Here is a 26,499-nt window from a genome sequence, read left to right on the forward strand (position 1 = left end):
GATGTTATCTGTACGGTATAAGGTTAAAGGTTGTGATGGATCATTCATTCAGTTCTGAAATGGTTATTAGGCCTGAAAGACCCAGCGAGTAGTCTTGTGAGATGGGCGCTGAAACTCAGTGAGTTCGATTATGAGGTAATACACAAGCCAGGTGTGAAACATGCCAATGCTGCCTCATTGAGCGGGAAACGGCAAGTATTATAAGTAACAGGGGTGACTGAAGATGAGTGAAAAAGGGCACAAGCCGTGGATAGTGATTGCCAATTGTTCAAAAGCAACCGCAGTTCGTAGTACAGGACGGGTTACTTTGCAGGTCGACGAAATGCGGCCCGGGCGTCGTCGTACCAGCAGCGTTAAGATCTGAAGTTTTGCAACAGGCGCATTACCATTTTCTTTCAGGACATGGAGGGAGAAGAGCTACGAATAGGCGGATAGCAGAGAAGTTTTGGTGGAGGACACGACGTCAAGACGTGGACGAGTACATCGGGAATTGTATGCCACGCGCACAGTGCGCAGACTTGAACCATCAAAAGATTCAGCTTCAAAGATTACCAGAGGCAGACAGACTTTTCCAACAAATCGGAATTGATGTATTAGGCCCACTTAACAGGAGTGCAGCAGGGAATAAGTATGTATTAACAGCGATTGACCACCTTTCTAGGTATTTAGTCGTGGTCGTATTACCAGATCAGAAAGTAAGTACGGTGGCACAAGCTTTAGTTAATAATTGGTCACTCAGGTATGGGATACCTCAGTCCTTAATCTCGGATCAAGGTACTAATTTCACGTCTGATCTGATGAAGCAATTGTGTAAGTTACTGAAGGTAAAGAAACTACAGACTAGTCCATTCCACCCGCAAGCAAACGGACGAACGGAGAGAGGGCATTGCACGATCGCTAAGATGTTGAGTCACTATGTAAATAGTCAACACACTGACTAGGGTGTGTACTTGCAATTCGTAACCAGTGCATATAATAGGAAGGTACATACGTCGACAGGATTGTCGCCGTACGAAATGGTGTATGGGCGGAAGATGGCACCACGTTTTTACGTGCTTCATCCAATTCTGGGAGCGGAGGGCGAGCATGTAAGGCAATTTGTGAAAACCATTAAGGAAGTATGGCAGAGAGTTAGACTAGCTAACACGAAAGCGTTGGAACGATAAGAGTGGATAAGAGGTACAACGAGGAAGTTGCCACAGAACAGAGTAGGCCAATGTGTGCTACTAGCTAATCCGTATGTTTCAAAAGGGAGAACCAAGAAGTTCACAAACAAGTTCCTGGGACTGTACCAGGTAGTGGAAATGACATCACCTGTCAATGTAAAATTACAATTGCCTACCAAGACAATGGTGGGTGACGTTAGTAGAGTTAAGCCGTTCCAGGGGGTAGTAAATCCGTGTATATGTACTTCTCCTTCTGGCAGAAAGCGGAAAGAAGCGCCAGAAGCAGACAGTTAACCGGGTATTAAGTGTAAGTTGCGTTCGAGGGATGTGTAGTTAGCAGTAATTATCATGTGTGTATTATTTTTGTGCACAGACTAGGGTTATTTTATTGGTATTAAGGGGTAGTGACGGGAGTTTTTTCCTTTTCTCTCAATTCTGTAGATGACGCAGGATGGGGTACAAGTGGATAGTATGGCGTGTAGTGCTCTGGAAGCTGACACAAGCCGGATATGCCGTTGCGAAGTGGGGTGTTGTTCGGGAAACAACCGGATGTGGTCCTCACGAGTCACGAGTGGATGCTTCGGCTGGCACTCGACATCCTGCAGGTAAGAAACGAGATGCGGCAGCTACAGGAGGTGGTATCTAGTGTGGAAACGGTTGCATCTAAGAACGGAAGATTACGGGACGTGCAAGAAGAGTGCGATGCTTTGGATAGGTCATGTAAGGAATTAAGGGAACAACTGCGCTAAGTCGTAAGTATGATTCCAGGGAGGAGAAAGAGAGTAAAGAGGGGTTGGTTGAATTCAGGTGGGAAGTTGCTGTAAACAATTTTTGGAACATCGGATAGAGACGATATTGAGGGTTTTAACAATTCTTTAACAGTTATTTGCGACAGGGAGGAAAGCATAGGGAAGTTAGTGGACATACACACAACAGAGATACGGGGATTAGGTACAGAGTTGTTGAATGTGACACGCGTGGTGCGTGGATGGCTACAGGGTTACGAGCATATATAGAACAATTACAGAAATTATTGAATACGGATCCGGAACAGGTACAAACGCGATTGGGTATAGTGGAAAGGAAGCTGGAAATTGTTAATTGCTGTGGGAACTGGTTAACAGCATTGGTGATGCATGAGTGAGGATGGATGAGTTGCAAGAGTCAGTACATCACGCATTGCACGGGCAGGTGAGTGTGATGTTGGTGTCACCAGAAAAATTCAGACGTAGTCTGAAGCAGGCAGAGGGAGAGTTTCCAGAGGGGGTAGAGCACGTAGTGCCGATAATTGAAGCGAGTATGTAATTTTTTTATCATATGTCTAGGATTAAGGTAACAACGGATCTAGTTAAGATGTATATAGAGATCAGATTTCCAGTAACTAGTATGGGGAGACAGTATCACTGTTACACAGTGCATCCTTATCTGGTCAGATGGGAGCGTATGGGGAAGGGCGTACAGTTCAGGACACAGGAGGTTTTATTAATTTCTAGGGAGGGGGATACTCATGCTACTATGTCGAGTTTAGAGTTGCGTAGATGTCTAATAGAGTTAGTTTCCATTTGTCCGTCACGGGTTGTTTTCACGGGCAAGGAGTAGTGTGAGATACAGTTATTTAGGGCAGAAGCAGAAGCTTTGGAGTGTCGGACAATAATAGTGAAGCCTACGCCACATTTTCAGCAAGTTGGGAGGCATTGGTTGTATTCAGTATTAGCTACGGAGAGGATATCAACTAAGTGTTATGACGATGGGAATTGGACGGCAATCACAGAGAAGGAATTACAGGACAGTGGTTTGCTAATCAACGGGACAAATTGTGAAATAGTAGGGGATCGCTTCAGCTTACCAGCGACAGTCATGGGAGTCACCAGGTTACAGATACTCATCTGACGTTGTACTGGCCAGGTGCGTCATTCAGCATCGCTCCAGGAGAAAATTTGAAGTATATTAACAACACCTTGGATGCTACACTATTGCAAACGATAGATAAATTAGTAGATTCGGAGAAAGGTCAAATTTCAATGCAGCAATTATTAAGGCATGTGGAGGAGTACAATACCAGGCAGAAACGTAGCATAGTAACCATTGGTATTTCAACCAGTACTATTACTGTGTTGATTGTATTTATCGGTGTGGTATATGTCTTATTAAAATGAAGGATTCAGCATGTTAATACAAGATTGCTGCATGAGATTACCAGTAGGGCATGAGTCAGGGCAACCTAAATGTATATAGGGAAGAAGTAGAATATAGGATAGAACTAGAGTTAACGTATAGGGTAAATTCTGGGACGAATTTAATTTTTAGGAAGAGGCAGTGTTGCGGCCACATATAGTAAGCGTTACTTCACACAGTGGAGAATGGCAAAACAGAGCCACGCCGGCGACCGAGGCGTTGCGAAGTAAGCACGCACAGATAACCTTGCTGACAGCAGCAGTCTACCAACAGGCTGACGCAAGGACACATACAGACCAAGTGTCAAGTGAATCCTGGAGAGTGCTGAGTAAGGAGAAGTGAGGCCAGCACACTAAGTTACGCTGTATTATACTGTGGGAGTATTAACAAAAAGCTACCACCGAGGCTAAAAAACGTCCTCTTGCCAGATATAAATAGTGGAGTGCAGGCAGCAACGGACAGAAGCCATTAGGAAGCAGTTTGGATCTGAGGACGGATGTGGTTCGTGTCCGAATGTTCAATCTTCATAGATGACGATTCCGGAAGTCTGTTCCAGCTCGCAGGAGTCATCTGTTCGCTGCCAGATATCAACTTCAGCTCTGGAGGTTGGCCTGAGTTCAGTCGGCACCGTGGCTGACTAACTACAGCGACAACTTCCAGCAGGACCGGCCGCCCAGACTTTTTAAAACGCAAGAAGGAGATAAGAAACAATAAAAGCAGGCAATAAAACGGTGACTTAAATAGTAAAACGGTGGAAAATTATGGAGAGTTAAAACATAAAACGAAGGACTGGTATGGCTAATAAAAGACACAGGAAGCAGACAGGTAAAACAGTAGACAGACAATTAAAAAGCTTGGCGACAGTCTGGTTTCTGTTCGCAAGAGATATAAAAATCACACCCAGCGACAATATGATTTCCGTTCGCAACACTTCGGAAAAGACAGACAACACTGAACACTCACTGTAAACACTGCACTAAAATGCCGGCACAAAGATGACACACCATAGCCAAGGGCAGATAGGGAGGGCACCTGAACAGATGAAGAGAAACACAAGGAGTGAGGAGAGGAAAAACGAAAGGTGGGGGGAATAGAAGGGGGGAGAGGACTCGTAAGTGGGGGGAGGGGCAGGGCAGACGCGAGTCGGAATGGGGAAAGGCAGAGGAGCGAAATGCAAAAGGACTCGGGGGAGAGAAGGGGGGCAGAGAGAGGGTAGGCGGGCAAAAAAAAGAGGATGGAAGGGGGGAGAGGGAGCCCAGGAAAAGGATGGAGGAAAGGAGAGGGGGTGAGGATCAGAGTAGATAGGAGGGATAAATGGAGGGAGAGAGGGTATCATCCGGGAGAGGGACTTGATGGAAGCCACCTTGGGAAAGGAGATGAAGGGTGTAGAGATGGAGGGTAGGGGGGACACAACAGTGAAGATGTGGCAGGGGGCGGGGATGGGAGAGGAGAGGAGCAACCAGGGGGTGAGGGAGATCAAGGCGGTGGGAGGTGTAAAGTAAGCGGATATGTTCGAGGAATAGGAGCAGATGGGGGAAAGGAATCAGGTTGTATGAGGTCATAGAGGGTCCGTGTGGGGGACGGGAGGCATATACGGAAGACGAGGAGGAGTGCATGACGCTCCAGGATCTGGTGGAACTTAGAACTATTTAAACCTAACTAACCTAAGGACATCACACAACATGCAGTCATCACGAGGCAGAGAAAATCCCTGGCCTCACCGGGAATCGAACCCGGGAACCCGGGCGCGGGAAGCGAGAACGCTACCGCACGACCACGAGCTGCGGACTCCCCAAACGTAATGGATACAAAGATGCCGTTTGTACATTGAATTGCAGGGACAGGGGCTTCTTGAATATATCACATTTCATGTCTGTGCTATTTTTATTGCAGAGATATGAGGTCATCTTTGGTTTTTTAAATGGAATCCTATGTTAAATTTTAGCGTAACACTGGGGGCTTAAAAAGACGGTTTCAAATATGTGTATATCATAATACTTGGGCGAATAGTTTTTGAGACACAGATATGTTCCCGTATCGTATTGGTCCTTCAAAGCGGCATTATCCAATGCGACCTTTCCTGTTGACTACTGAGGAACTTAACAGGGAAGTCGTTGTTTACGTGCTTCTCGATAACGCCGCAAGGTGGCGCACGAGGTACCTGGAGAGAAGGGTATAAATGTATAAATGTGTTGCTGGGGTAATGAGACATCGCATTTCCGTCACAGTTTCTTGGAGCAGACATGTACACTAACGAAGAAAAATTAGATATGCTTCTAGTGTATGGTGAAAGCAGAAGACATGCTGTTAGAGCAATAAAGTTATTTGAAGAACTGTATCCTGATCGTGAGCGTCGTACGCGCCAGCTTCTTGCACGTATTTCCATGAAAATGTTTGAATCGGGATCATGGAACGCCATACAGAGGACAAGGCAGAAAACTGCAAAATGGTTCAAATGGCTCTGAGCACTATGGGACTTAACTGCTGAGGTCATCAGTCCCCTAGAACTTAGAACTACTTAAACCTAACTAACCTAAGTACATCACACACCTCCATGCCCGAGGCAGGATTCGAACCTGCGACCGTAGCAGTCGCACGGTTCTAGACTGCGCGCCTAGAACCGCGAGACCACCGCGGCCGGTAGAAAACTGGCGAGGTACATGAAGGGGGCGTTCTAGCGTTGGCGCATAACGACCCTAGTGTTTCGTCGCGACGTATAGCTTCAGAATGTGGTGTAAGTCAGAGAAGCGTCCTACGCATATTCCACCGCCATAGATTTCACCCGTTTCACCTCTCATTATATCAAGCACTCTCCGGTGTGGATTTCGAACAGCACCAGAAATTTTTCCGGTTTGCCTTGCAGCGCCTACAAGATGATCCAACGTTTTTTCAGCTGGTGCTTTTTACTGATAAAGTGCCTTTCACCAACCACGGTAATGTGAATTTGCATAATATGCATTACTGGTCAATAACGAACACTCATTTGCTTCGACAGGTACAGCATCAGCAACCGTGGAGTGTTAACGTGTGGTGCGGCATCGTCGGAAATGTCATTGTGGGGCCGTACGTCATTCCGGGTATACTAAATGGCAATAACTATGCACAGTTCCTGCGAAACGTTCTGCCTATTTTGCTGGAAGAGGTACCACTAACCACAGTGCATGTGGTTCCAACATGGCTGTCCTGCTCACTCTTCCCGTGTGGCTACAGAGCTGTTAAATGAAAAGTTCCCGGATTGTTGGATACGACGACGTGCTGAAGTGAAGTGTCCAGAACGGCCTCCTGATTTCACCCCTCTTGATTTTTTTCGGTGGGGAGCAATCAAACATAAAGTGTATGCTCAAATATCAACTACGCCAGACCATATGAAGCAACGTATCATCGAAGCGTACCCTGATATCTCACGTTGACACCCTCGCAGTCGTTCACAAATCATTCGAACGGCGACTACAAATGTGCATTTCAGCAGAGGGGAAGCATTTTGAGCACATACTTCAGTAAAGTTCTGTATCATGTACAGTATGTATTGTGCATCTCTGCGTGTATTTGCTTCGTATTGTGATCAATAGTAAATATTTTCAAATAAAAAACAAATACGTACGAAATAATTGTGATCAATAAGGGCCTCCTCATTTAGATTTGTATTTCTGTTACTTAAAATGTATTAACATCTTGTAGTATTTTAATACTGTATGTTGTCTCTATTTTGGTATCACAATTGTCAAATAACTGAATAATATTTGCGAGACATCATCAGTTAAGTTTTGCGCAAAATATCGCAGTATGTATTACTATTGCCAGGTAAATGGGCGTTTTTGTGTAAGGACGGACTCGCGACATTTACCATGTACTCTACACAACAGAAAAGGTCGCATTGGACCACGCCGCCTCGAAGGACGAACACTATACGAAACCATATCCGTGTCTCAAAAACTATTTGCCTAAAGATTATGATATACACATATTTGAAACTGTCTTTTTAAGCCCATCATGTTACGCTAAAATTTAACATAGGATTCCATTAAAAAAACAAAAAAACAAAGGCGGCCTCATATCTCTGTAATAAAAAATAGCACAAACATGAAATGTGATGTATTCAAATAGCTCTTGTGCCAGAAATTCACTGTCCAAACGGCATCTATGTATTTATTACGGTTGGCGAGATACAAGGGGTGTTATGACTTAGCTGCCGCACCCTGTATACTATAAAAATCTTATGCTATACGGTATACGCGGAAATTAATGAAATGCTTTGTTACAACATAAGCATGGTTTGTATTTACAGTAAGCTACTTAAAACTATGATATATGTTAATAGAAGTTTCACTTGTCAGCTGGAATTGGTTTGTATTTTCTTTCTCTCTTTTCTTTGAAGCTTCTTGTGTAGCTTTTTCTATGATGAGTCGCTTGCTGAAGTGACCAACAGTAGTCCCCCATCATGTTGTTCCAGGAGCCTTGGTAGCTTTTTTCCATCACTTTAATGTCCTTGCTCCTCACTAACATCTCCCGTATTGTCCTGGGAGTAATCAAGGTGCCTCTTTAAAAAGTGAATTTTGCCTGATTAAACATCCTAAAGTTTTAAACTTCTTTAACATTGTAGCTATAACAGAAACATAGTCGGGGTCTTTTTCACGTCCTAAGAACCTTGTAACGACTTGCTTGAATGATACCCATGCTTCTTTCTCTTTTAAGAGAATTGTGGATTCAAAGTTAACATCAAACATCAATTTTCTGTCAGGTCCGACAAAGACCCCTTATTTTAGTTTAGCTTCTGAAAGGTGAGGAAACTCTTGGCACAGATATTTAAAACATGGTTCATCTTTACGCAAAGCCTTTACAAATTGTTCCATTAGGCCTAACTATATGTAGAGGTGGTAGGAGTACGTGTTTTGGATCTACAAGGTTTTTGCGTAGAATGTTCTCCTAACCAGGATTTCAAGACTCCCTCATAAGCTAGTTCTTTCTGCACCAGTATTGATCTCTAAGCCCTACTGTTCCATTCACGCAAGAAACATGGAAATATGGTAAAGCCACCTTGCTGACCACGGAGCATGCATGTTACTTTTAGATCGCTACATATCATCCAACCATGAGCAGAATAGCCTATTTCATTTATCACTATTTCTGGGTTTTCATAGCTTTCTTTCATATGTACAGAAAGCCCAACAGGGGATGCATGCTTGTTATCAATGTGTAATAAAACAGCCTTGAAACTAGTTTTGGATGAATGAATCAACAGCCTCCAGTCTTCCTTTTTGTGTTCAATACCGAACTCATTCATCAGCCCGGGAATGTCTGAGCAGAACACTAAATCACCTTCTTGTTGAAAAAGCTTGGAAAGTTCCTGATCTCTCTCTTTCTATACATGTATATGCTGGGTCCAACTGCCAATAAGTTATTTTCTTTTAATCTAGAGCCAAGCAATTCACGTTTTTCTTTCGTTAAGCCCAGATCCCTAACCAAGTCGTTAAACTCGGTCTGAGTAAACAATTTGGGCTCTAGACTTTCTGTATTACAGTGGACTTCATCATCATCTGGTTCATCTAAATCAGATTGTACATCAAAAAATGCTTCTGTTGGAACAGAATTACAATCATCTGGTGGCTCAGGAACCGGCAAATCAACACCATGCCCTACTGGTCCGATGGCGGACGGAAGGTTAGGGTAGCTTATTACCTCCCTGTTTTGCAAATTATGACGAGTAATATCAACACTGCAACAGTAGCAATCATCGGAAGGATTTCTTCGCTCCCTCCATATCATAGGATAGGATTTTTTCTCATTTTGGGACCATTTTCTTAGACCTTCAACACACACATAACATACCTTACGTGGCGCCCGAGATTTATCTTGATCGCCACGTTTAGATCTAAAGTGTGATAGATAAACCTTTTTCACAAAGTCTGTAATGTTTATTTCGTGCTTTTTAATCACAAATTCACCACAGATATAACAAAAACTGTCAGCAGAGTGTAGGGAAGCAGCCTACTCACGCCATATAGAATTCATATGCTTTCCATTGTGTGCCAGCCTAGTGCGCTGTAACTAGCTATGATGTCACAAATGTTGCGTAATACCTTAAAAATAAAGAAAATAATCTGAAAAGTTAATAGCATGTCAGGAGTGATGCTAAAATAATAATGTGTTAAGTTTCAGTTTAGTAACTTTTCAAAATTTATATTCGGATTCCTTTATCATTGTAATTTAATGGAAACAGCATGCTGGATCTCATAAAGTAATATTTTGGTTGAAATTCTTCATTTTCTGTTTTCGTGGCCTGAAAGTACTGAAGCACGATGGATTAAGTAAGTGATTAGATAAGGGTAGGATGTTTAGATTTAGGTAAAATGGAGATGCGCTATAATAACAAAGATGTGAGACGTTTCCAGAAGGTAGCTATAAAACTATAACTGTAGCGTCTCTCCAAAGGGCAAATTCAGAGCTCGTCTATTGTGTGCAGTGCAACTAAAATAATTTTCTCGCCACAAGTATTTAGTCTAGCCACATCAGAATTTTATTACAGATTCTTACCTGTGTGCAGATAGCACAATTAAATTTGTGACCTTCACTGGCCTTTAGCGAATGAAGCAATTAATTATTTAGTAACTTGAAGTGGTGATTTACTAGCCCGAGCGGCTAGTTGGGAAGGCAAATGTTGTCGGCTGCGTCTTTGGCGGCCCACACCGCGGCTATATAAATAAGTGTGTGCGAGCTAGAGTTAAGATCCCAGTTCTCTTCTACGAGGGCTGTCAAAAAAGTAAGTTACGATCGGTCGCGAAAAGGAAACGACTATGAAAATCCGATAAAGCTTTGCAAAGATGTGTTGGGCACTGTCTCTAGTATTACTCTAGGTAGAATTATGAAGCTCTTTTCATTCCTGAGCTGTTAGTGAGCGCGTAAAGATGTTATAGAAAATAGTGTCTCCCGCCAAGTACGAGAGCCTGGTGAGAATTTTCCTCTAAGCTATGCAACCAACATTACATAACTGTCGTGCGGTTTCTCCTTCAAAACAATTCTCAGCCACATTCTGCAGGGGCAATGAAGATGTTCCTGCATCGTTTCAATTGGAGATGTTTGGTTACCCACAATACAGCCCGTAATTGTCTCCCACTGAGTTTCATCTCTGCTCAAACGAACCGCTGGCTATTACGACAACATTTTGGCACAGACAACGAGCTTTAGGCCAGAGTAGAGAATTGGCGGAAAGCACTGGCGGCTGCCTTCTATGATGAGGGTATTGGATAGTTGGTACAACGCTGCGACGAATGTCTGAGTCAGAACGGCGACTACGTAGAGAAGTAGCTGAAAGGAGTAGCTAACTGTTACAAACGAAACATTTCTGATTTTCATTGTGATTTTCATTTCGCGATCAATCGTAACTTACTTTCTGGACAGCCCTTGTATATTCGTATCAGCGCACATTCTGTGTTGGAAACCGCGTCGCGTTTGTGCAGTTGCAAGGAACAGCCTTGGATGCCGTACTATGTAACTCGGTATGTACGTAACAATGAGTTTGCATAGTGGTAAAGTGTTAATTGCAGAACGTCATCAGTGATTTATTCTCAGTTTGCGTATGTCATATTTTCACGTGTCGCTGCAGGACAGACCTTCTGTCATTACTAGCGTGACGTCTGATGAGTATTAACATCAAATTTTGGCGAGCATTCACTTTGAACATTTACGTTGATAATGGTTATAGAAGAGTTTCGTTATCTACGGATAATACGATCCGCGCTACAGACTCTGAACAGCTCTGATAGTACAATAGTTGACAGTGGCATTGCTTGGTTAAATATGTATTTCGAACTTCACAATTTATCGTTTTCAGAATGTAGTGAAAATTGTTATAGTAAACTGCATTTTCTATAAATCCCAGACATCATCCTAAATCCGCAGAGTAATGAATTTCAGTGATCCATAACTTTATTTATCCATCAGATTGGGCACAGTGAACTTTAATTACAGGCATCATGTTTTTCATAATCACTTTCTGGTTGCCAACATTTTAGTTAGAGAGCCTGTGATGAGGACGGTACAATAGAAATAAAATTTTCCACCCGTCACCTCACAAGAGTTTTTGCAACCACGATTGGACATTGTACTGAGCATATGTACAGGAAACGGGAAAGTGAGGTTAGGTTGATAGTAAACAAAACACCATCTGTTACCACAAAAACAGAATCGACCTTTCTTTGTCAGCAAATGTTTTTCAGCAGTGCTACCAACGTCATCTACATTCATTACACCTTCTTTTTCAATTACTTAAACTATATAAAAGCTGTTATATTCTTCAAAAATTGCTTAATTTAATAAATTTAACTGTAAAATGTGAAGAAATGGTGGGCAATACCGTTTTTTAAGTAACATATTTGGGTTCTTTACCCTAAAATCATAACAATAAGGTATTTTCAGCAAAAAAAGTTTTTCCATCGTTGGCCTGTGTTATTGCAGTGCAGTTAATGTCACCTATTTTAATTCTGACAGTAGGGTAAATTTCCGCTCGGCATTTTGCCTCCTTCTCTTCTAACAGCAGTTTTCCTACATCTTTATATTCTAAAATATTTACTTGACCGTATCCGATACTGTTTTTCGTGCTGTTGCTGTGTCTTGCCTGATCTCTGGCCTCGTCAGTAATCACTTCCTACTTCTGCCACCTGTACATGTCCAGGATTTGGTGGACTAATTTCGACTTCTTGCCCATTCTCGGCGCAACCATTTCCTTGTTAGCTCTGACTGATAAGCGTGCGGTTGTTGTTTCTATTATTGTTTCACTGTCCACTATTATTCCATGTGTCCCCTCTTTGTTCGTGTGGCTGTCTACTGTCTCAATTATTTTCCCAAGTGAGATTACTCCTGGATTGATTGTTTTGCTGGAAATTTTGTTGCTGTCTCTACCCGTCATTGTTCCAATCCTGTCCTCTATTAATTTTATTTTGATTGTCCCAATTCGGATTCTGCGTTTCTCTTTGATTACTTTTGTCGCTGTTCTGTTGTTCGTTAAAGGCAAATTATTTTTCTCTTAGCATACTTTTAAACAACTCAGTATTGTCACCATCCTACCGGCTAGCGTTTGCTGATATGTTATTGGTAGCTTCATGTAACATAACCGAATAATTTTTGCCGGACTACATGGTTCATCAAAGTATTGGTTCCTTTACGTCATGTTTTCAAAGAATTTGACCGGACTGCGGAAACCTGAATTTTCGAAATTTGTGCTCACCATCGTCTCTTGCTTATTCGATCTTGGGTTTCTCTAGACCAGTACTTATTGAGAAGCGCTGTGAGGAACTCTTCATTTGTTTTACAAGTTCTTGCTATGTTTCTCATCCATTCTGCGGTTGCACCTTGCATGTGCGAGCAGACGAAATCTAATTGCTATCTGAGAGGCCAATGAGGTGGTAAACTCAGATCAGATTGTCCTATAAACGTCTTGGTGTGTAAAATATTTCCGTCATCTTTATAGTGCTGAAACCTTCTGATTAAAATGAAGTGTTCGAAGTCAAAATTTTCTTCTGAGTTTTTAACTACTCTCATTGATGGGATGTCGCGTCTTTCGGGCGAAACGCCCGCTGTACCTGCTGTGTTCGCTCCTCATTTCCACAACGCACTCAATATTATTCGACAGGTGTGCGGTAGTGCAAATTAACGGACTGCAGTTGTCCATGTTGAATGTGGCGTTCTTATTCGCGTGGTTTGCGACATGCGAGGTTGTATGATTTAGCGTGGTTGTGTGCTGCATGCCAAAGCTGGCCCCACCATATTCCTTTACTGTGTCTTCGCTGTGTGTCACACTACTGTCGGGCACACAGCTTTCTGTTTGTACAAAATTGTGCAGTACCGGATTTGGTTTGGTTCCTATCGTTCTCGCTGTTCTTACACTACTATTACTCTGGGTTTCCGTATTTTCTGAACTTTTGTCTAGAGACTTTAGTTTTTCGGCTAGTTGTTCTATTTCTCTTTTCATGCTTATTCGGAGTTGCTCTAATTCCGCATTAGGTACTTCGATGGCGTCTCTTCGATGCGCCTCATCCTACTCTGCAATTTACGTACTGCCCCTTTTCCTACTTTTGCTGTTTGTCGTGTCTCCTCCTTAGCAACACGAGCAATACGTTTCGCGTTTCTTGATATTAATTTAGGTTCATTAGCTGTTCATTTTATTTCTGCTACTTCGCGTGCCATTGTGGCTTGCAATGTAGTTACCTCGTCTTTGACGTCTAACGTTTCCGTCTTAGTTGTGTTAATATCCATACTAACATTGTCTATCTTGTCATGAATTCCCGTCATGTTATTCTGGATTTTTGTCATGTTATTTTGGATTTCGTTTTTCATATTAGATTGGATTTTGTTGTCGTCTCATCTATCGCTCTTCTAGTTTCCTTAAGAAACGCGAGTATATTTGCCATTTCTGCCACGTCAGCACCTTGCACGTTATTTGACACAGTTGGTTCTGATCAAGCGCGAACATACTGCTATTGTATTCTATCAATCTCTTCGTATCTCCTATGATTACTATAACCTGATATGTTACTGTGTGCCGACGCATTCGATTGTAGTCAGTTGTAGTAATTGCTGGAGCTTTTGTGTCCACGTGGGCTAGCTACTCGGTAGTTTCTGATGTTTACTACTGCATCCACGTGTTCCCTAATTTCTTCCTCGCTATGAGATTCTCCTCCCCTGGCTTGGTTGAATCTACCTTCGTCCAGAAATTCCATCAAATGGTTCAAATGGCTCAGAGAAATATGGGACAAAACATCTGAGGTCATCAGTCCCCTAGAAATTGGAACTACTTAAACCTAACTAACCTAAAGACATCACACACATCCATGCCCGAGGCAGGATTCGAACCTGCGACCGTAGCGGTTGCGCGGTTCCAGATTGAAGCGCCCAGAAATTCCCAGTGATCCGCGTTTACCTAATCAGTTCCCTTCGCACCTAGCATTCTCAATTCTGTCTCGTACCACAGATATCCGTTACTCCTATGTATTCCCGCCATTTCACTATTGTTCCTGTCTACAGTATTTATCTCTTTTTCTAAACGTGCTTTAGCTCCCGTTAGCATGAGGAGTAGGATTACTCAGTATTATCCCTCACACAAATAACAACTAAATTATCACTAGCACACATACGAGAAAATTAATATAATAATCACTTAACTTTTCTATGCAACGTCGTGGTTGAGCAGTGATATGTACAAACACATATATAAAACACTCATTAACGATTATAACCCGCGAGCAGACGCTCAAGCGCGGCAGCAGATGCAATTATTATTAAATTATCAAAAATGTCCAAGCGTGTGTGAAATCTTATGGGACTTAACTGCTAAGGTCCTCAGTCCCTAAACTTACACACTACTTAACCTAAATTATCCGAAGGACAAACACATACACCCATGCCCGTGGGAGGAGTCGAACCTCCGCCGGGACCAGCCGCACAGTCCATGACTGCAGCGCCTCAGACCGCTCGGCTAATCCCGCGCGGCATTAAATTATCTATAATAAACGCGTGATTCTACGCATATGTGCATAAACTATTCAATCAAGCTGAAATCACAATTAATTTGCAAGTATTTAATTTACACTGAGATTTCAATTTGCTATACCTACAAATTTTACCGACTGTTTCTCAGGATGCACAGGAACTTATCCTGGCAGGGTAAGCCAATTCTGACGTAAGCCTACCTCTTCTACTGGCTATTGACGACGGAGACTTGCCACGAGAACGTACACGTGATAATTTGCGCAACAGATATTTTAACGCGACTGGAGTCACCCTGACACTTACACGTTCTCCAGTAGGAGTACGTTATTCTCGTTAGTTAAGTCAATTGTCGTGTGATAGCCCAACTGTTTCCTAATCATATCCTGTGGATGCTATTTAATGTTAGGATAAGCCTACAAAATCCACTTTTCTTTGAACGAATAAGTTAAAACATGTATAAAATGTACACTAGTGACAAGATTAATTAGCACAGGAAATTACAATCTACTAAAGGATAAATGCCGTGATTTTAACATATTTATTCATCATAAACACAATTCAAAGACATTAGAGAATAGTTACAACTCTCTGGTTCTCCGTGAATTTAATATTGGTCCTTAAACTGTCTGGCTCTGCCCTGTAATGCACTCGCGATCTGTGATTAGGCGTGAAGTAACTGACATCCCCCGCTGTACTAAATAGCAAGAAGGAACTACTATCTCAATGAGCAGTGTGAAACTGCAATGCAGAACGGACTAGAATACGTGATTCAGCAATGTAAATTTATTTTCCTGCACGCCGATGCATAAGCAAGATCGCCGTAGTGATCAGACGATATAGCCGCAGAACTTCTCGCCTCAGCGAAATAATGGTAAAATTGTTCTTCACCAAAATTACAGCCGAAGACGCCCGTGGACCCAAGACGACCGTTCTGCTCCACGACCCGGCAACAACTCTGTAGCTCCACGTCCAAGGAACGACCTCTCAGCTCCACCCCTCACGAACGACAGCCCTTTCACTTTCCCCTACTTTTTCCCAGCTCAAAGTCCTTTCTCCCGCCTTAAATTTGGGTGGCGAAAAATCTTTCCGGAAGGCGCTCGTTTCCGAACACCGACCAATCTCACTTTAGAATCCAGACCAAAGTTTGTGGAAGTTGTTTTTACGTCCGTAGGAAAGTCCGCTGCCACGTGTTTTGGGCCTTGTGACGCCTGCGTGTTCCCGTGTTGCAGGAGGCCCACCTCCCGGGCTGCGCCGTCCAGTTGTCAGAAGGGACGTGTGAGCTCCCTGTATCCTTCCTTTCTATCACGAGTTTCACAGCTCTGCTTGTTCCCCAGTCACCCAACATGCAAATATTACACAATAAATTGAGTGTTGTGTTATGTTAACCGGGGACCTAGAAACGACGGAGAGGCTCCGTCCCCGCCGCAGCCGCAGCCGCAGCCGCAGCGGTCCGCAAGGCCACGACGACTACCGCAGTCCACTTCATTCCTCCTCCGCCCCACACCGAACCCAGGGTTATTGTGCCCCCCCCCCCCCCCTCCCGGGAACGTCTCACACCTCACACCGGACGAGTTAACCCCTATGTTTGCGTGGTAGAGTAATGGTGGTGTATGCGTACGTGGAGAACTTGTTTGCGCAGCAATCGCCGACATAGTGTAGCTGAGGCGGAATAAGGTGATCCAGCCCGCATTTGCCGAGGCAGATGGAAAACCGCCTAAAAACCATCCACAGACTGGCCGGCTCACCGGACCTCGACACAAATCCGCCGGGCGGGTTCCTGCCGGGGATCGGCGATCCTTCCCGCTCGGAAAGCCGTGCGTTAGACCGCACGGCCAACCGGGCGGGCAAATTGAGTGTACTGGACGATGTCACTCACATACGTACTTTTACTGAACGAGCATAAAACTGTCTTCTCTATCGTTGAAGTGGCTTGCTTGTGTCGTATCGGATGTAACAGGGTTTGTAAAATGATGCCACGTACAATATACATCTACAACCGTACAGCTGAAGTCAACTGCACTGAAAGCTAATTAACAATAATTTAAGTAACTCTCAGTTCATACACAGAAACCAACTGCAATTTTCAGTTGCTTTTGATAATCATTGGTGTACCAGCTTGCCTTGCGTGGGAAAATTGTTAACATAGCTTAATAGGAGTTTACGATCAGTTACCAAAGAGACAACACGTGAATGCGTTTGTGAAGTGCGGGCTCTAGTAAAACTGAACTAATTGCTGTAAACGTGCAGTTAAATTTGGTAGATATTCTTAGATATCCTAATGCGTTAATGCGGTACCGATTTACGCTGGTAAAAAATTAGTTTCAATTGTGGGCATCAGGAGCTAATCTGGCTCTCAATTGTTCTTTATTCCAGTCTCTGATCACGATATAAAGTCCTTCGGTGATGAAATGGTGTAGAAAAGATCTGAAGAAGGGCATTACTGACTGAAACCGGTCGTCGTCGAAGGACTTTATATTCTGATCAAAGACTGGAATAGAAACGATTTGACAGTACCTGGATCACTGTTTGTATTCGCAACTATGTTGCAGCTTGTGTAATCTGGCTCTGTGAATGCAAGAAAGAAGTATAGAAATGTTTCCATATGTAATGAATTAGAAACTGTAAGTTTGCAGAAAAGGTGAAAAAATTTATTATTAACCGCCACTTAAACATTTTTTTTTTCAATACGAGCACTGGAGACGTCGACGAGATTCTGCACAGCACTAGATTTGCAAAAAATTGTTCAAATAGCTCTGAGCACTATGCGACTTAATTTCTGAGCTAGTCAGTCGCCTAGAACTTAGAACTAATTAAACCTAACTAACCTAAGGACATCACACATATCCATGCACGAGGCAGGACTCGAACCTGCGACCGTAGCGGTCCCTCGGTTCCAGACTGTAGAGCCTAGAACCGCACGGCCACTCCTGCCGGCCCATATTTGCACCTGCTGACCAAAATTAGAAGTAATTTTTCTGCAGCGTATTTCGATTACGATTTAACTCATTATCATATATAAAAGGTTTCGCTGCCATATGATAATTGTAGCCCACACTGGACCTCCGTGATAGCTGCACTCTAATTATAGCCACTCGGTATAATAACATGTAGGCAGAGATGTGGCATAAATGCCACAACACGTTTGCATGCAGTCTAACGTTGGGCGCTGTCACATCTGAATACCTCACATGTCTGAATATTTTACGATTCGCCCAGCTGACAAAATTGAGTTACACACTGGGACCTTCTTACAAAATCTGTCAGCTGCTCAGAACATTTTCCCTTATGACTAAGCAGTATCTCCGTTCCTTCACAATGATGACACAATATCTGACGTTTTTCACACACATTATATATACCACAACGTCTGGTAAAAACACTAAACACAAACAACGCTAAGGCACTGGGGTGGCCGTGGCCTTTTTGTTCTTTGCAGTAGTTTCAGAGTTGGCAGCACAAGATTGCGTGGACTCATTATTAACGTTCCCGGCCAACTGAAGCCATAAGGCGTCTCCAGAAATCGAACCCAGTTACCATCCTGCGTAGCTAACCACTTGCTCACGTTGTCTAGGTGACAAAACTACAACTTATATTTCGCCATTATGCAAAAGTTGGCAATAGGCCAGGAGTGATGATACAAATGGTAGGTCGTAAGTGTCATACAATAAGCTTAGGCGTTTGTAAATATAACACCATCAACATATTAGTCGATTTGTGATTGCATCATAGAGTTGTTCTCGTTTGAATAAGTCAACTTGAGAGCGCAGTTCTCGTCTTTTGCGGGAAGTCTTCCTTAAAATGAAGGAATCTGTGGCTGAGGCTCATAGTGCTGGGTAAGACCTATGGCGAGGCACCTATTAGTGAAAGTAGGTGCAGAGAATGGCTTCAACGCTACAAGATCAGTTATTTTGACGTAGAAGACCGGTATGGCGGTGGAAGAGAGAAGGTTTTTGAAGCTGCTGAAACCGACGGAAACAAGCACAGGTGATTGTTATCAGAAAGCAGTTACTGCGTTTGAGCCGAGAACTGAAAGACAAACGGCCATAATACAGGGATGAGAATAAAGTCCCTAGCGTCTTGACAGAGCGTAGGGGATAGATACGGGACACCCGCACCGCCGAACTAGGCAAGGTCCTAATGGAGGTGGTTTGTCGTTGTCTTCCTCCGATCTTAATGGGGATGAATGATGATGATGAAGACGACACAACAGCTAGTCATCTCGGGACAGATGAAAATCCCTGACTCCGCTGGGAATCGAACCCGGGACCCAGCGCTCGAGAAACGAGAACGTTACCGCGAGACCACGAGCTGCGGACTAATACAGGAATAGACACGAAGCTTGCGATTTTGCAGCATGACAATGCTGGATGCATGTCAATGCTGGACCTGTCAAAACGTACTTGGAAACATTGAAATGGGAAATCCTACCACAACGTCTTATTCTTCAGACATTGCTCCTTTTGAATACCACCTTTTTCGATAAATAGCACACGGCCTGGATGACCAGTACTTCGGATCAAATGAACAAATGCAAAATTGGTTCGATTCATCGATGTTCTCAAAAGACGTCCAGTTCTCCCGCTACGGAATGTATATGCTGCCCAAAATATGGGAGAAAGTAGAGGCCAGCGACGGAAAGTACTTTGAATCGTAAAGTTTCTGTACGTTTTTCACAATAGAGCCTCGAACTTCGAAAAAAAAAAAAACGGCTGAAGCAAAGTCGTAGACCTAATAAAATAAAAACTTTAGAAAGTTTGCAAAGATTTACGACAAGAGGTAGCCACCGAAGTTAGAAATTTAAATTTGTAATTGAAACAAGAGCTAGCCACGTAGAAAGGCGGGAGCAACACGGCGGCCGCTGCGGCGCGGGTGGCCCGCCCTGATAACTCATTCCAGCCGGAATTCGTCTCTCCGAGTTGAATGCGCACAGCTGTGCTTTTATTATACAGCTACGGACAAAGCCGTTCGTATCACGTCGGGCTGAACACAGGAGCCACGCGTACCGTCGCGTGGTGACGTTGCAGCGCGATTACAAAGACGAGGCGTGCTTGTAGTAGGGCCATTGGCACTGCTAGCGGATACAAAGCGAAACCTGTTTACAAAATTCTGCTAGAATATTAGGATGTTATGGTATTTTGCAACACGACTCTCTTCACATAAGGTGTATTAAATATTTATTAGTGGTGGCTCCCAATCTGCGATTCCAGCAGTGGACAAAAGAACGACTGCAGTCGTTGTTAGAACCACTTCACCAGATGTTGCATAGTCTCCGTCCACAACTATACTTCACAGGTCATTTGAAGATGTGTAGCAGGGGGTATCTCGGTCCAGTCTTGAAAGATATGTCGGGAGAACGGCTGACAGTGATCATCTGGTTGGGTTCGGATTTCTCTAATTTTCCCATAATTATCATTCCGAGAGATGTCTGTGGGAGTAAGTTATATTTTGCTTACAGTTCCTGCAACGGCAAGCCTCTGAATCGTAACAGTCAAATCTTTTAGCGATGTTCGACTCTTTTCTTGAAGCCTCTGCCACTGCAGTTTGATGAAAATCACCTTGAAGCTATCGCGCTTAGTGACTGAACGCGTGACGGAACGTGCTGCTCTTCTTCGTATCCCCTCGTTGTCCTCTATTAATATTATTGTTGTGATCTTCAGTCTGAAGACTGGTTTGATGCAGCTCTCCACTGTGTGACAAAGTTGCATGTCCTCGGGAAAAGTAACAGTCGTAATTTACCCTCGGTTTCAGCCGTTTACAGAACCAGGGCAGCAAGTGAGGCTGATGTTTACAAGGCCATGTTTGCTGATTTTACAATACCAGATCAGTCAGTTATCTACACTATTACCTCGGCAGCGACTGAAAAGGATGTTTCACCTCTTCGGCCTCTCCACTGACATCCTTCCGTTGTGCTAGCACCAACGGTTCCGCTGTCTGTATCGTTGACGCACACAAGTTACCACACCTCGGCAATTCTATGGTTCGTGGGGCAGGAGGGGTACCACTGTGGCGACCAGTAATAAAGACTCAGTTGAACGAATGTGTTGTAATAATTTCTTCAGTGGATGAATTACATTTTAATTGGTTCCTTTCAGTGAATATCAGTCTGACGTATACGTTTCCTACAACTATTTTTCTTATGATCGTTCCGCTTAATGTCACTCCAGAGGCAAGTATTGCTAGATATTGTACGCCTATTACTGTTTCTAATGATTTATCGTTAGTTACGGGTCTTTCCCCACGTTCAGGAACAACATGTTCCATTTATTTGCTTTATAGTTCAACACCAATACTGTACCGAGCATGGATCCACTGAAGGAAAACTCCTGCACTTCCCTATAGTTTTACGCCACTGGTGTCCGCCCCGGTAGCTGAGTGGCGCCGGCACGGTAACTCAACGCGTTCTGTCAGAGGGTTAGCTGCCCTTTGTAATAAAAAAAAAAAAAGAGTGAATGGATCAATAACGAACTTTAACGGGCGTCAGGTGACGTCCGCCACGAACAATAACGAACAAAAAAGTGGTCAGCGCGACAGAATGTCAATCCTAAGGGCCCGGGTTCGATTACCGGCTCGGTCGGAGATTTTTCGACGCGCAAGTCGTCGAAGTGGCGTCGAACCGGAAGACTTGCACTCGGCGAACGGTCTACCCGATGGGAGGCCCTAGTCACACGACATTTACATTTACCCCACTGCTACTGCCTTGAATTAAAGGCATCTTGCCTGGTATCAGACCACTATGCTTTTATCATAAAACTAGCCACGCGCCCGGCATCGAACGGATAGTGCTAAGTATCTAAGGCAGGACGACTTGTCTGCAGTAGCGGTAATGAATTATACAGGGTGCTCAGCAACAGTTTCAAAAGCTTGTAAAGGTGTTGCACGGTACGTTTCAGTGAGAAATAACTGATAAAAAAGTTTCATACGTTGCGCATTTTTCACGTTAATTAACATTGAAACTACCCAATCAGGCCATTGCGCTCGCAAAGTCAAGAGGATAGCCAGATACAATCCGTGTCAGCTGTTCTCACAGCGTAGGTGATAGCTCACGAGAGTGCTCAGCCTTTCGCTTGGTTTCGACCCTTACTACCGTCCCACGTCCAGTTTTTGTGTCACTCTCATATTGGGTTTTAGGAAGGCAAACGAAGAAAACGTTTGGAGACACCGTCTCGGGGTGGCCGATTGAATTTGCGCGCGCAGTGGCCTGACTGGATAACTTAAACGCTAACTAAGTCGCGAACGGTGCAACGCATCGAATTTTTTCTTAAAGTTTATTTGCCAGCACAATCTATTCTACAACACCCTTACAGGCTTTTCAGACTGTTTCTGACCATCCTGTAGACACAAACCTTGCTCGTGAATCGGTCTATCTATTAGTCACTAATCAAATATTGAAATCCCTACAGTATCTGCTTCACATACAGACATATTTTGAATGTTATGTCCTTATTGCCTTTGTGGGGCGGCGAAGAAGTCGTCGAATGAGTTGTTTGAATGTTCATTTCACGTAACAGACTATTGCCGATGCAACATATGTGGGACGGCGAAGAAGTCGTTGTTTAATGTTGAATGAAAGTTGAACATTGCCACCTTAAATCACGCGAGCCTGGCAACTAATTTGGTGGCCAGTCAGAAAGCGAAGGGAAACTTACTGACCTTAGTTCCCAGTCTGCACGGCCACATTCCTGTACAGCCCAGCTAAACGAAAAATATCCATAGTTCTTCACGGGATTAGGGCTGCTTCAATAAAATTTAAAGTTCCAAACAAGATTTTATTATCTTAAAGGCTCACACAAATTACTCGAAACTTCTGAAAATGCTAAAGACATTAAATATTGTTAATTCAGCCAATCGTTTAATAGTTCAGAGGCGACTTCTACAGCAAGTTCCTCCCGAATAGTTCATTACTCTAACTAACGGTGCTCTATTAATAGTTCGCAATAGTGTTAAAAAAAAAGATTAATGCTCGCCTTAAAAGTGGAGTTAGTCACCACTTGCCACGCGGAATTATACTTCACACGGACGGCACAATAACAGTTTGTTACCGAAGTCTAAACGATCCAGGACGGTGTACAGTCCTCGCGATTTTCAATGTCCGTTTACATTGCTAAGTACGCGCATGTCACAGCCCGCTATGACGTCACCCGAGGCGAGGCGCGATCGGACGTTAAGCTCGCGTGGACTAGGCGTTGGTCTAATGCGGAGTGAGCTTACTACTGCCTCTGCCGCTCTTTTTATATAGCTCCGGCGCGTACCGCCAAGAGAGCATCTGTTCTTTCCGTTCATATGCAGATGCCTGCGGCCTCCAAATGACCGCTATCTCAGGCACATAATCTTAAATATCACATTTAATAATAGCTTTACAAACTTCTCAATTTTTGTATACATACATCTGAGCAGTACAGAAGCACGTAGAAAATCTCAGCCCGCTAAAATTAAAACTTTACTCTCTAGAATTTTTACAATGGAACTAACGGTAGATTGTTACCTCTGAACCATAGCTTTATCAAGACTTGTATCAGCTGTTAATTATGCTACAAGACTAAAACTTGGTGTAGCTTTGTTAATTGTCCTATCTGATCATTGGTCTTAAAGAATTTGTTTTATCATTAAAATTTAAAGTACTTAATCTATAATGCTTATGTACATTTTACTCACAAAAGTAGTTTTTACTAAATTACTAAAAAAGCTAGAAGAGGTAACTGATTGTGGTATTTCCATTATTATTATTAGGGTGAACTGAAGCATCCTACCAATTTTCAATATTGTAGCTCTATTATTTCGCGCCTCTGATTTTTCCGAAAAACGCGGATTCTGGAGTCAATTTTAGTTTTATGGTTTTGGAAACCAGCACCACTCATTAATGACTTCTTACTGCACCTTCTCACCAAATTTTGGCTTCCTAGCGTCATTATTTAGCGCCTCCTATTTTTCTTTCAAAACGTGAATTTTACGTAAACTACTAATTTTATAACATTAAGATTTGTTACCTGAAACATTATTACATAGAACTATACTTTAACAAAGTTTTACACACAAATCTTAATTTTTACTTTTATGTTAAATGTGGTGCAATACTATATGCAGGCGCGTTACGATGACGTGACGCTACTAGCAGTGAACTAGGGTAAGTCCCGCGCACTCGCTCGCCTCTGTATCTTATACATGATACAGCGCTTGCTTTGCTTCATCACCCCCTTTTTAATTTTCGTGAAAATCTATTTTTGAACAAAATTAAATTTCTAAAAGAACAAACAAGCGATGGATTACTTTAGTATACCTCTTTCAACTTAAGTTGCTTCTTCTTAGGAAATTCCTTATTACTACATACACAAAATAACCATATTCATATACACATAGAAAACCTAGTACAGAAGATATTCACAAATTATTTACATACATTTACATGGAAATATAAATTTTTCAATGGTTACAAAATAGTTATTTTTTTTTCTTTAAAATCAGTCTCCTCCTGAAAAAGAAAATACACACGACTTTTATCACTGCAACGCACTCACATTTTTCTTTTACTATAATACTCGGCACTGTGGTGGGTGTCCTATTGTAACACTCATTTAATTTAACTGATTGACAAAATTGTGGGAGGAAATTGTATTCACTGTGGTTTGCGTCTCTACTTCCAATCTCCCTACCGCTTGTTGTCAGTCATTCATGCAGCCTGCATGTCCCTGAGAAACAGACAATACAGTCTAAGTTTCTGTTTTCAACTTATATCTAAGGTAGGACAAAGTACATTTTATAGTTTATATTCTGGCACTATTTTACTAATTGTGAAGTTGTCAGAAAGACATTTAGCACTAAGTCGTATCTGATACAATAGCTCCTACTTTCTTCTTTCATAAATAATCTTTTAGGTTCCTAAATAGTGAAAATTCTTTTAGCAAATTAATATATTAAGATCTTGCTTCAACTTAGAAAATTGAGTAACCTTTTAGTTTTAATGTACTCTGGCTTAATTATCGTATGGATTAGTTCATCAAAGAAGTCATTTGCTGACCAGCACTTTGCTTTATTGTATGAATTACTAAAGAAATTAGTTATTTTCAGTATACCGATTCCAAATTTCTGCATTTTCCAATATTTGTGTGTTTCTGTTGTCTGTTTAACTATTTATTTGCCTCAAGCAAGATTTAGCGTTTTTCACCATTTCACGAGACGTGAGGGAATTATTCTTTAATCCTACATCATTTACTTCAATTTACTTACTTCACTTCTTCACCTTATTCATTTTATCCCTTTTCTTCCAGATTCAAAATACTTCATTTCTCCACTTCTTTCTCCCTTTTCCTTTTGTCAGCCTATTGACGTCCTCTTTCTATATATTTGGTGCGATCCTCACACCACTTCCACACATCTCCATTTATTTAATTCTAAAACGCCATTGCTTGCCTCTATGAGCATTACCTTCTTACGCTGTTTTCCTTCAGACAACCTTATTTCTAGCAACATACTACCTTCTGCATAATCTCATGGATTATTCATATTCATACCGTACTTCGTATACTGCAAAGTGTCTCTCTTAGTTGTAGTTTCTAACCCTTTACAATTACATGAAATATTTTAATTTATTTATTTTAGCCATGTTTGCCTCTTATTGGTACTCAGACTTTTGTTTTGCCATTCACTAGGTAGATCCTTACTAAGAATACTTAAAACCTAATAGCATATACACAACATGAAGACATATGTGATTCTTACCTGTTATGATAGACCAGAAGAAGGGAATGAAACTTGAAAAGGAAATAAAGTTTCACCCAGCTGGGACTGCACGGTACGCCAAACCGTGTATCCGCCAAAGAGTGGCAGACTCCCTACAGTAATTAATTACTGTTAATTTTAAATTCCTTTAGGATGTGTCTCTCTTCAACCTTAGCACTTTCCTCATTCTCACTGAAAACCAAATTTTCCTGCAAGTATCCTTTATTCTTTATTACTCTAATAGGCAGTTCCCAAGTTTCATTACTACCGCCTATATGACTTCCTATAAAAGACTCTCTTATCACTTTAGAGTCAGGTAAAGTTAAAATTAAGTTGTTCTGATCAAAATTGATCTTTCCCTGGTACTTTGATAAGAAATCAGTACCAATCAACATATCAACACTTAAGCCTAGCACAATCAAACAAGGATGATCTATTACTACGTCATTTATACCAATGGGTATCAAAGCTTCGTGTTGAACTGGTCTAGAGACTTTTCCAGTAGCACCTATAATCTTTAAGCCACTTACTTTCATAACTGTTAGCTTCTCTTTATTGGGTATGGTGCCAAAAAATGTTTGTGATAAAGCACTTGCTTCACTGCCACTGTCAAGCAGACAACGCACAGTGACTCCTGATATGTTTACTTTGATAACAGGGTGAGTTATTTTACATTGAACAGGTTGCTCACACACCTCGTCTAATAAATCTCGTTCTATGTTCTTCCAGCTAAAGTAATTCTGATCAGTTGCAATTACATTTACATTTACATCCTGGGGCTCATCATGCTCTATAATCTTAGCTGCTTTCTCTAATCTGTCCACTAACTTTAAATCGAAGCATCTGACGACTTTTTCTACTTTTGTTTGCTGCACATCAGCCAAACTATCCTCTACCTCTGAGCAACTGCGTCCCTGCGCAATATTGCTGTTCATAATAATGTCGTCACCTTCAACCATTTGTG

The sequence above is a fragment of the Schistocerca gregaria genome, chromosome X, assembly GCF_023897955.1.
Source record: "Schistocerca gregaria isolate iqSchGreg1 chromosome X, iqSchGreg1.2, whole genome shotgun sequence".
Taxonomy (NCBI): Eukaryota; Metazoa; Arthropoda; class Insecta; order Orthoptera; family Acrididae; genus Schistocerca; species Schistocerca gregaria.